Source organism: Monomorium pharaonis, chromosome 1 (assembly GCF_013373865.1).
Source record: "Monomorium pharaonis isolate MP-MQ-018 chromosome 1, ASM1337386v2, whole genome shotgun sequence".
Taxonomy (NCBI): domain Eukaryota; kingdom Metazoa; phylum Arthropoda; class Insecta; order Hymenoptera; family Formicidae; genus Monomorium; species Monomorium pharaonis.
Genome location: NC_050467.1, coordinates 17,972,327 through 17,985,288, shown reverse-complemented (window position 1 = coordinate 17,985,288; position 12,962 = coordinate 17,972,327). Strand labels below are relative to the sequence as shown.

General features: G+C 40.5%; 1 long non-coding RNA gene across 1 annotated transcript in view; it reads left to right on the top strand.

Annotated features, from left to right (window-relative positions):
- The window catches only part of LOC118647368, a 79,625-nt gene that overhangs the window by 57,777 nt on the left and 8,886 nt on the right, over positions 1-12,962 (top strand). The window lies entirely within an intron of this gene.

The following is a 12,962-nucleotide window of genomic DNA, read 5'->3' as shown; positions in this document are numbered from 1 at the left end:
TTTATCGACTTCAAAGAAAGAGACAGAGATCCGCTTCTACCAACGTAGATTAACTTTAATCTCGGTTTAACTTACTTGTTATCTCAGTCTAGTTCGAAAAATCAGAATAAGATAAACAGTAAGTTAAACCGAGATTAAAGTTAATCTACGTTGGTAAAAACGGGCCAGAGAGAGATAGATAGATAGACAGATAGATAGATAGATAGATAGATAGATAGAAAGATAGATAAATAGGAAGAGAGAGAGAGAGAGATTAGATTTATACTATTTATTAATTGCTTTAGGACGCTTATTTTTTCTGGAGATATACAATTTGTTAACGAGAGAGAGAAAGAGAGAGAGAGAGAGAGAGAGAGAGAGAGAGAGAGAGAGAGAGAGAGAGAGAGAGAAAAGGAGAGGGTGAGAGGGCAGAGGGAAAAAGTTTCGAGTGCAACGTATGACGCGCATGTACGACACTTGCGATAGAATGTTGTCAGTACACTAGTAGCCTGCTTTTCGCGTATTAGAGTTCTTCGAAGGCAGGCTGCTGGAGGGTTTACACAGGATTTTCAGGGATTCGAACGTCGAGCTGTCAGTGCGGCGGAAAAGTTAGCCGACGTGCACCGTCGTTTGGCTTCCGTTTCTCGCGCGACGGGGATTTCTCAAATGTAAATTTAAAGTCGCGTCTACAGCCGGGTGCAAATTTCACCACTTTCGAGTCACGGCGGAATGTGACACTTAGCCGTCACATTATACATGCATATTACATCTCTCGAACGAGAAACTTTTAAGTTTTTATCGCATTAATTATGCGGCGAGAGCTCTAATCGCCGCCCTCATCCGCGCGTCAATTAGTTAACAATATGAAGCTCCAAAATTTCATTAGACTAAGATCTTTTTTTCATCAGCATATTCTGTTCTTCTCCGTGAAGTCATTTTATTTCATCTTATTAATGCATACTCTCTAAAGATTGATGCAAATTATGTCGAATTATAGTACTTCGTTTTCATATTGCGGCCTACAACAACCTCTATATTTTGTAGAAACTCTTAATGCATCGAAAATTATCGAAATAATTTATCGGTTGATTTCTGAAGAATGTATTATTTTTACATGTACATTGTTTTTTGCTAAAAAAGTATTTCTATCTTTGTAATGTCTAGTGTAGTAATTTTGTTACAGCTATTAAAACTTTATTCTTGTGTGCGAGATAAATTTTTATATAAGATACAATCTTCTTGTCGCCAGTGATAAATAGAAAAATAATAAACTTTTCTACGACAAACTGGCACTTTATCAGTAGTTAATCAAGGCAACATTTGCTAAGGGTAATAATTACATCATGCAATTATTCTAATTAACTACTAATAAAGTGCCAGTTTGGTCGTACAAAAGTTTATTATTTTTACAAATTTTTATTTTATATCAGTCCATTCAGAAATAGTCCACAGCACAATATGTAAATAGTAATATCTTTCGTCCATTCTACGCATAAAGTCGCTTTAAAAACAACATCTCACTAGTATATTTCTTCAGCTCGCGGAACGTTAAAGCGAACGGAAAAATAGAATATTTATATCCCAGTTTATTCCCTATCAACGTTTATGCTGCTCTACATGGATTTTAAGCGCTTACTTGGTGGAATTCTCATTTCATAAAGTGACGATATTGCTTACTCGTACAAATGGTCGTACGAGTCCGCTGCGACTTGAAGACACGGGCTCGTAAGCCCGGGTATAAACGTATGCCTGAACACGTAAAGCACACGTAGAGCACCCTCGCACCTACGTAGGTATCGCATCGTACGGTACGGGGAAAAAAGGAACGGCGCGGTGGCGGGGAAGGGAGGGTAGAGGCTCGTAATAAATGTGAACGCGGAGAGGTGGTGAATAGCCCGGGAACCCCCGACGTTGCCAACCCAAGAGCGCCGCGCTCTTCCCCGCCCCCCTCGTTGTCGTTCGCTTCATTATTTTCCACACGCCGTAGTATCGCCAGGGGGGTTTTCTTCCTCGCGTGCGCGGGAGGGAGGAGAGTGAATATGGGGTGTGGAAAACATCCTTCTTGCATCCCCCCATGCTGCTGTTTGAATCGCGACAGAGCGAAAAGAAGAAAGACGCGTCCCCGGGCGTTCCAAGTCACGGGGATACATCCGCTTTAATCGGGGAAGGGGGAGGGGGATCTACTATCCCTCGCCGATGGTTTTCATCCAAATTGGCGGTTTTTGTTTCGATACGGCCGACGCTCGGCATTAGATTTTCGCGGAGCTTCGCAGCGCTGACTAATTATAGCGAGGACCCGAGTTCGGCGAGAAAGAAAGAGAGAGAGAGAGAGAAAGAGAAAGAGAGAGAGAGAGAGAGAGAGAGAGAGAGAGAGAGAGAGAGAGAGAGAGAGAGAGCCGCGCGCGTTCATATACCACGCCAAGAGGGGAAAATAATCTCGCGCTGAGAGAGGCGCGCCATTTCACAGGCATGACTTTATCTTCACTCTTTCCGCGAAGCCCCGGACGCTTTAAAATTTTTTACATCAGCCGTGCAGTTTTTTGCAGAGCGCGGGACACATAAAAGACTCTCCACCCGTGAGTTAAGATATAATTTACATAAGCAAATAATATAATGCGCGACGGCAGCACGAGGGCTTAATTGGGGTTGAAAGACGGAACGCGTTTTTGAAATGGCTCGCGCAAAACTTTTTAATGCGGAAAATCGCGGATATCGGACGAGGCAGATGTAGCCCGCGTCGAATTTCGGGTGCAATACATGAAGCAAAGCGATCGCCGTAAAACAAGCAATTTATATATACGAGTTACATCAATATACACACCGCTCTTTTTTTTTTTTCGTCAATATTGAGCATCAATCTTCTTCGTTCCACGCGCGCAGGGGGGTAACACGGCTTGCGGTAACAATTTGCGGTCCAATCGATCGAAAATCAGAAACCGCCGTGCCCTCTCATCGTATCTACGGTTTCGTGCAAAACCGATCGTGCGGCGTAAGGGACAAAGGTGGTCGGGATTCGACGGCAGATACCTAGCGGCAGATACCTAGCGGAACAGAGAGATTGCAGCGGTGGGAGGGGGAGGACGCAACGCATACCATTAATCTCACATAATTGTAATGCGTTCCCGTACGCGCGTGTGTGTGTGCGTGCGTGTAATGTCACGTGTGTATGTAAGTGTTCCAGTCGGTGATGTCGCGAACCAACGCCAGCGAATACGCCGCTCTGCACTCAGTCAGCCTGTTACTGGAGAGCGGCTACTTGACGACGGCCTGCACTGTTTCAATGGATAAGAGCCAGGGGGGCTCTCTTCTTCGTTCGTGAACGACGGGATATTAGACGTGGTGGTTATCGTGTGCTCGAAGAAGATTGACGATCCGTCGGGTACGCGGTTGGAATATAAGCTCGGACTTTTACAGGTTGTACCGCAACGTGTAAAAAAACCCTCGACGGCTGTAACACGTAATCTATTCTGCCGTGAAGAATCCTGACAATCCTGTCGATACATACATATTAGACATTACGTGGCAGAAGCGCTATTACTTTGGTTTTTATCGATTTTTTTTCCGTTGTAAAAAGAAAAATGTGTAGATCAAACAAGAGCGAAATGTTTCTGGGTAAAAACGTTTCGAGGATTCGACAGTCAAATCTTTAGTTTTATTACGCGGAAATATACGTGGTACTAGTTTTCTTTTTTACACAAATCGATTGTTTCTGCTATGCGCAGTTTTCGTATAGAAGAAAAACATTAAGGATAAAAATAAAGTTGTGCAATACCAGCTGAAAGTTATCGAAATTATAAATAGGAAACAATACTAAACTAACTTTGCAACTTTTAAACAAATAAAAGAATTGTGCTCAAATTTTATACAGATAGTAAAACGTAATAACGGAACACTCTATGAAATTTTAATTACTTTCTCTTATATTTTAAGATGTGATACATATATTAAACATTATTCCCTGTAAAGGAAATGATACCAATGGAAATTCAAATATAGTTCACGTTCCTTTTCGGGTATCATAAATGAAGAATGATCCGTTTCTGTATATAATGTAATATTTGTAATGTACATATATACGCAGCATATATGTAATTATATGCGAATTTCTCTTCTGGTACGAACGCCGCATCGCCGCGCGCGCGCGCGCGTATTAATTACCACGTGCATAAAGCAATTATATGCAACGTTAGCCGCGGGACGATTCTATTGATTTAAAATTCTTAATAATTATTGACATTTGGATAATTGACCTTCCGCCGTTGCTGATTAATGGCTGTCATTGGCCGTGCCCGGCCCCGTATTCGAGAAATGGACCGGCACGAATTCGAATTCACGGAGTTAAATTCCCGTAAATTTTGATGGTTTCGCTATTATATTGCCGCGCCACGAGCGTCGCGTCGTAGCGTTTCTAAAGAGGTACATTAACGCGCTTGAAATTTCATTTATACGTATAATTAATGCATTGATTCATCCTCTTGTTATCGGCCCTTATTAATTAATATTATATGTAACAATTAAAAGTAAAATATAATAATTGCTAGAGGAGCCTCCCGCGCCACGTGTCCGTTTATTCGCCGACAATGATAATAATAGCAATAATAATAAACGTTAATAGTTTAATTGATTCTCCTTCTAATGGTTTTACAAAAAATACAAAAAAATGTTGAATAAATTTCAACCTTTTTCAATCACGAGTATATTTCTCATTCATTCGCGTACGCGCGGAAAAATTTTACATTTTCGCGATTTATATTTTTAATATGGACAGTTAATTGCAACAGAGCAAACAAGAATATAAATTCGCAATTTAATTCTTATTGCCACGTTGTACGCACATGTATATTATAAAAATATCGTACCGTCGAAGGATTAAATCGATACCGCGTTGAATACGGCCGCCTTTATAAATCAATTTCATATCGACGGTCCAGCAGTAGCATTAACAGTTTTCGATACCGCAACGGTTCTCCAGTCCGATTATTCGAGTCGCGATCGTGCCGTCTGCGGGACTTTGATACACTGCCAATATTATTCATAGGAAAGACATACAGACTGATTGAATTCCAAATGGCGTCGGTTCGGTAATGGAGAACGGCGATAGGGTGGAGAAAGGCGCGCAAGAAAGCGGAGGTTCTTCGGAGATTCCGTTGCCGAATGCGATGATCGGCAACGATGAGGAACACCGCGATTCGCGCCTCGTAAATGCGTGTGTGTGTGCGTGTGTGTGTGCGTGTGTGCGTAAACACGTGCGCGTCTCCGCCGTCGCGTTTTCGGCGGAAAAGGCTGCCGCGAGACGACGACGGGTTCCTTTGCAATTCAATTTGACCGGCGACGATTCCGCAAATCCGTCCGATATTTGTGAACGTTTGGTAAAAAGGGATTGTCGCCCACGTTTCTCGTAAGCGTAATGTCAAACGCCGTCGCGCGCCGTGTTTTTCCAAGAAGGAATTCCCATCCTCTCAAATACCGTAGAAAAATATTTGTTTCGTGCGATTGACGACAATCCGCGCGTCGGCTGTAACCGACGATTTTTGACTTATACACCACGGAGAAGAGGAGGGCACCGGAGATAAGTGCGCGACCGTTCTGACGATTTATGCCTGTGTACGAGGGGTGATTTTCGGACCTTTTCCCGTGCGCGGAGCACATTGCGGGAATATATGGCCCGGCTGTAATATTCTATTTCAGTATACCGCGCGCGGCACAGATTACGAGTTTACAAAAAGTGGAAAAAAAAATATAACGCGATTAATTTAAAAGGCCCACACGCGCCGCGAGGATTAAACTTTCCTCAGCTAAGTAGATTTATATGTATGTAAATTATACGTTTTTGTGCGACATTTAAAATTCTTCTAATTTTAACAGAAAAATATATTTTGTCATTTCGTCAGATTTCCCTCTGAAAATATCGCGTATCCTATCGCAATCTCAATTATCATTTTGCTTAGTTTCCTCGGGGTGAAATAAAACGTGGCGGCAATCCCTTTTTCCCCAAAATACGGTTATAACTCATTCTGAAGCCTACGATTAAGTAATCGAATTATTTGAATTGTTCGTAATCCTACTGTGGGAAAAACTTTAACCGGTCTCTTTTGTAGTTAAACAACTTAATATTTTGATTAGTTAAGCCTTGCTTAAGTACACTGAGAAAAAAGTTGTTGATTTGACTAAATTTTTCAACTTGATTAAATTTCTTTAATTCAACTGTTTATGTGTTTCAGTCAAATATTTAAATACTTAAATTCAAGTATATTATGTATTTAAGTTAACTGCATAAATACTTGAACTGAAGAAATTTAATCTAGTTGAAAAATTTAGTCAAATTAACAACATTTTTTTCTTAGTGTAAAAATTATTTTTGTGTAAGTGGTTATTGACGGAACTAATTGAGAGATTGAGAGATTAGTATAAAAATCTTTGAAATAGATAAAACAGCTAATTGCGATTTTTAATTAATACAAAGTTAGTTTGAAAAAATAAACGTAAAATTAGGGCAATCCAAATACTTTGATTACTTAATCGTAGATTTCAAAATAATCCCCAAACACGGTTATAATCGTATTTCGGGAAATTTATTTTTCCATAGAGTATTTTAAGATGAGATTTGTCTCATCCTCTTCTAATTCTAGAATTTCGAAGAAATGCAAGTTTCCAGGGGGAGGAAACGTGATTGCCGGAGGAAATTAGCCGGTTTAAATACAGCTAATACGTCAGCCAGTTTGACAGGTTTTTACCAGTTGCACGTATTATGATTGATGCGCGTGTGTATACGTAGCGGGGCCGATTTCGTTTCGTATCGCTATGATTTTCATAGCGGGACAATTTGCAGACGGCACGTCCGGCTTTCATCGCGTAAGGCCGTGTATGATCGATGGCGTCTAGCCTCGCGATAATTACTGGCATTATGAAGCGCTATCGGCTAGCTCACGGGGTTGGACGCGGGTAATACTGGCTCGATTTCGGCTGTTCCTATATCGGAAATTATGATGCTTCAATGAGGGTGTTGATTGCATTATGCGCTAATCAGCTTGACGTCGTGTAACCAAATTCAGCACCGGCTGACGCCTTCGTGTGACAAACTCGATGGAGCGCGTAATCCGTTGGCACACGTGATATACCCCGACGTACAATGTTGTCACCGCTTCAATTGATTGCCGTGGAGGAGACACGAGCCAGTACCTTTCCCTTACAAATGTACGCCAGAAAATCGCGCTCGTTTTTTTTCCTTTTACAAAACTTTTTGTTCAAAAATTGTGTGCGATCCTCGATATTTTAGGTCGGCGTTCACAGTCGTTTCTCCAACGGACCAATCGCAATGCATCAGCATCGCGCTCGAGACATTACTTAAAACTACGAATAACCAACTAAAGAAGCCGTAATCAAGATCTGTGCAACTTGCAAGGGTGCCTCAGGACAAGCTGACAGCTGCGACTGTTATCTGCGAAATATTTATTAGCCGCCCTGCGCCGACGCGGCGATGAATTAGTTGGAAACTTGTTACGACGATAAAGCGCGAGTTCGCGCTATCAGTTTAATGGCTGCGTGTATCTCTCGCCGCGCGTCAAGTGATCCACAAGTGACTGAGGGATATAGACACCGGGGATAGAGCGGAGAGAGGCCGCACTGGTGCAGCAGGCGTCGCGTCGGTGAGGTGCATCGCTGCAAACTGGCCGAATTCCTCGTTTCGTCGACGGCAAAGTATTGGCCTGGCACTCTACGTGTCCCGAATGCCTTCACCCGCGGCCCTCCCCGCGGAAGCAGCTCGGAAGGCGCGGGGTACGACCGGGCCTTAGCTGCTTTGCACATTGGTATTCTCGCTATTTCCAACTTGCCGGAGCCGGTGTGTCTACCAGAGCGCAATTTCGCCGTATTTTTCCGATCGCCTTTTCTCCCCTTCCCCTCCCCCCCCCTTTCCCCCTCGCCACGGTCTTCCTCCTACGCGCGCGCGAGTACTTTTTGTTGTACATAAAGCGTATTCGCCACGCGATCGCCGATCCTTCTTTTGCGATAGCACACGAGCGGCGTAGTTCCCGAGAAGTAGTTCCGCCAGTCGAGGAAATCGCGAAGTCGAGGGGCTTTTTCTTTGCGTTTCCGGAACACCCCGATCGAAGGCGGAGAGCGGGGATATACACTTTTCGCCGCGAATTAAAAAGTTAATCACGTGGCACACGAGGCTCCACGAAGCTATTACACGTTGGCACCGGCGATGATCTTTACATCGCCTCGCGTTTAACGCGCGATCGCGATTTGTTTCTTGCTTGGGAAGTGCTTTATTCCGCTAATTTGCTATAACCAGTTGGAATCACGAGAGAAGAACGAGTGTAATCGAAATGCTTATTAAAAAAATATTATTAACTTTACATTTACGTTGGTCTTTCACATTCTGCGCATTAGAGTAATGGTATACCTCGAATCTTATCAGTTTTGATAAAATTGTACAGGTCTGCCGACGTCTCAAAGGAAGTTAGTATGTTAATGACCATTGAATCGATATAGGAATTTAGAGAATGACGATAAAAGGAGGTAGAAACGAGAAGTTTTCTAGAGGGGAAAAAAACCAGTAGATGATATCGAGCTTTCAATCGTTCTGCTTCCACCGTTTCGGAATTTATATTGATGTAACAGTATGAAATGAGAGACTGTGCGATTTCATTCAAAATGGTCTTCTATCATCGAAACGTGACGAATAATGTATTCTGATGGTGGCAGTTTGCAAATACACAACAATGTCGATCAAAATGTGGTATACCCAATAGGCTGATCATTACCATTAATTAATAGCTGCATGATCAATCAGTTGCATTTCCCCCCATAAATTTTGCATAATGTTATTCTATAATTCTGAAAACCGCTCCTTTTGCGTTACTTTTTCTGTTTTTATTTTTCTCATTTTTTTAAACTTAAATTCTTAAACTTGCACTGCAATATAAGTATTTTAGGATAAAATATTAAAATACTTTATTGGATATATCAAAATATGTAAAAATAAACCAGAATAATACATTAGTTTAAAACATCAATGTTTTAATTAAAATGTTTATATACGTTTTAGATAAATAATACATAATTTATTAACGTCTTTAAGCATCAAGCAAAATATGAAAAGCTAAAAGTGGGTTAAAGTAAAATGCTTATCCATCGAGAAAACATTTAAAATTTAAAAAATATTCACTTACGTAATTATTTCATTTACAGAAATCATATTTAATGTTACAATTTATGAGTTATTTTAGAGTAAATCCGGATATAATGGTTCATTTTTTAAATGCAAAAAACGTAATTTAATTTTTTATTATTTTTTAATAATATTTAACATATTACTTTACTAAAGCTTAAAGTATGTAATACTATCAAAATTAAAGAAATATTCTTAATATAAATTTTATATTATCAAAATATCATATAAGTACCAATATTTTTTCAGTGTATTGATAATCTTTTCTGATTTTGAGAGAAAAATAGAGCTACAGTATCCTAAGATATATTTGACATTTTATGAAATCATAGAAAAATTTGTAATTTCATACGTTTTATTTTGATTTTATTTGGTGTCATTTTAAATGTATTAAGCACATATCCTAATAATGCGCTTGAAACGCTTAAATATTTAAAATACTTTAAATGCGTTAAATTCACATTAAAATAAAAAAAATATATAAAATATCGCACAAAAAAGTACTTTAGGTATCTTTTTAATAAGTTTCTAAAAAAAGGGTTTAAATATTTTAAGTGTATTATAATAAAACACTAAGATTTGTAGTACAATATTATTCTTCTAGATTAAAGAATTTTAATGTATTCAGAAAACACAGTCAGCACATAAAACAAAAATCAAAAACCTTTGACTTGTATTGTCTTTCTCGCGAGCAGATGTGTTATTTAATAATAAATACATTGTGTTGCGCACGTATTTATATTGCAACGAAAGCTCATCTCGCGAAAGCTCATCTCTGTTAGATTCAATCTTCCGATACAACATACACAAAGGCATTGTGCATTGTGTAAAATTCCTTTTTTTTTATTTTACCAAATCTGTGAATTCATTGACTTCGTGGATAGTTTTTCTCAACAGAAAACGCACCCTGAGGTACGCTTCCGTTGCGCATTGAAATTCCAGGAGGTACGTATGTTCTGCCGTTTCATGGTATTCGAATGAAGGAATATATTGAAATCCGACGCGTTGTGCACGCACCGACGCCCCGTGCAATGCACAACTTGTACTCCTCGCAACTCTCGCAAGCAAGGAAAAAAAGGCCAAAAACAATCGCGACTAATGCCGGTTACATTGCTCGACCTGATTTCCTGCTTTCTCTCTCTTTCTCTTTGCCCCTCTGGCTAAACGAGAATGTCATGAACTTGCGTGCTGGAATCCGATACAAACCCCTAACTTCGCGCGCGTAACCCGCGGCGATGCTAGACTGCTACAATCCCAGAATCGCCTCATGAATTTTACATCGCGGCGACGAACCATTATCAAATTCCAATAGACAATTGGCGTTCTGGGGAGCGGAGGCTAAACGGGATTGCAAGTACGGTGCCGACGCGGGGGGGGGGGGTTGAACAAGCGGACTGCGAGGTTACGAGGAACGCGCCACGCGGGCGGGGATGCATCCCCGTGGATGCGGGCTATCAACTCTGAGGAGTTTAATGAGGAAGATAGGGGCGATTTTCCTACCCTCCCTCCCCCCCCCTTCCCTTCTTTGACCATCCTGGTCAGTAGGGCGACTTTAAAACAGCCGTAATGGAGAGAGGTAACGTGTACTGCCTCGATAATCGATGTAGCGTGCCATCCACCTGAGTCCAATGCCTGCCATCCGGTCGAACCCGAGAGAAATTTCTATTTCGAGGTACCGGCGGCCGCGCCGTCGCAGCGAGGTCGTGCATTGTGTACCGGGCGGCGGCATAACCGGCGGGTAACCGATGAAATTCTAAGCGAGACCGGCGTGTGACCCTCCGGCGAACTCATTTTGCGAGAACTTTTTGAAGGACAACGGACGACAGGCGAACGCGCGGCCTGTTTCGACCGCGACGTGTCACCGGAGAAGAGAAGATAATCCTACAGCAAACATATATAAGCCGTAAATATATATAACCGTGGAGTAAACTCGAGAAAGCAGAACTAGACTCCGTGGTACTTTATAAATTTTACAAAATGCTCCACCTTCGAAGTACAACTTTGAGAAACTTTTCACTGCCAATTTTAGCTAATTGACATTAATTAAAGTGATATTAATTACGCTGTCTGTAATTTGTTTATTCGCGGGTTGCCCTTAGTATAAGAGGACATTTGGCACTTTCATCTCGCCAGGATCTACTTCGGTCTGAAACAAATACACGTTTAACGAGATTAATCATCGCTGTTTACGCAAACGGGGATGATTTCTTTATAAATACTTAAATTTAAATTTCTTTCCTTCTATTCTTACTTTTCGTAATACGTCCCGCAATTTAATCGCTCCAGTTATCTGAGAACAATATTGATGGAGAGTTCGCCGTAATGCGACGTTCTTCCAACCAACGCGAAATATTTTACACGCAGTTGGCTGAGTGAGTTTACAATACAAATTACGAATGCTTCGCGCTCGAGATGGTAGGCGGGCTGTATCCGGCAAGTACTCGTACATACTTCAGACGGTAACTGCGAGTGTTCGCGCTGCGGTAGCTTCCACCTTTTAACTTTACCTTTTTTGCCGCCGCCCGATTTCACCGACACGCAGAAACTTCGCTCCGCTTCTTTCCCCATCTCTCCGCTCGCGCTCACCCCTTCCCTTATTCATACCTACTATTTTAAATTTCTGAGTGAGCTTGCCAACGAAACAGGATTGTCTAAATCAAAGTGACTCGAGAAGTCAGCGCCTGCGGCGGATGGTCCTTTCATCAGCTTTGTAACCAATGAACTAAGGAAAACATGAGTGCTCCTCGTGTACGTCCCGCTAATTCACAAACGGCGAAAGTACGCTCGTCAACGTGTTTTACATTTATTCTTTATTGTCCCGTATTTATGACGGAAATAACAAGTTTATGAACTCGCCTCCTTTCATTTTAATGCCGCGGAACGGATATTTCTTTCTTTCTAATTTGTGTATAAAAATCTTTTTGAGCAAACTTCAAAGAGATTCTCCAAACTTTTCACATAATATAAGAACTTGTTCAAGTTTTAGAATGTGATTTATCTGATTAATATATAGGCGTTCTTAAATTTTTTTGACCATATAGCTTTTTCTTAAATAACTTTTCAAAATAACGCAATGAGTCTTATAAAAAATAAAGAACAAAATATAAGAATTTTGAAAAATTATATTTATATAAGAATAAAGTTTAAAAAATATTGTGGAAATAAAAATGCCATTTTTATGTAAGAGTGTATAAAATGTTTGTTAATTAAACAATTCTCTTCATACTAATAAAAATGTGGAAATTTCGCTTATTACTACATTTAAATCATTATTAGAAACTATTCTTTTCCAATTTATCCCATATCAATATTTATCAATATTATCAAATATTATAAAGAAATTGTAAATAACAAATCATCGTTTTTATCGCTTCAATTGTTGATTATTCATTATTTTGAAGATGGCTTCCATGTTAAAAAGTATACATAAATAAAAATCACAGTCTGTCCCACCCTATCTTTTTAATATAGAATCTTCTTAACACAATTCCTTATTATACTGATTATCTGAGGAAGAGAGAAAAGGGAACAGGCGCTGCGACGGAACTAATGCTCCTCTATATTTTTATAAACTACCTCCGCACGATAAACGGAATTAATTCGCGCGTACATACGTGATAACGTATTTTGCAATCATCGCGTAAAAGCGCTCGTCGCGGCAACATTTGCGTAATGTCGCATAATAACTTCGCCGATCGATCCCGCGGTAGTAGCTCCGAGGGAGAGACACGTTAGACGTTGTTTTTGATCCATTTTTAACGATGCTCGAATGTGTCGTACCTCCTTCCCTCATCGTCCATTCACGATC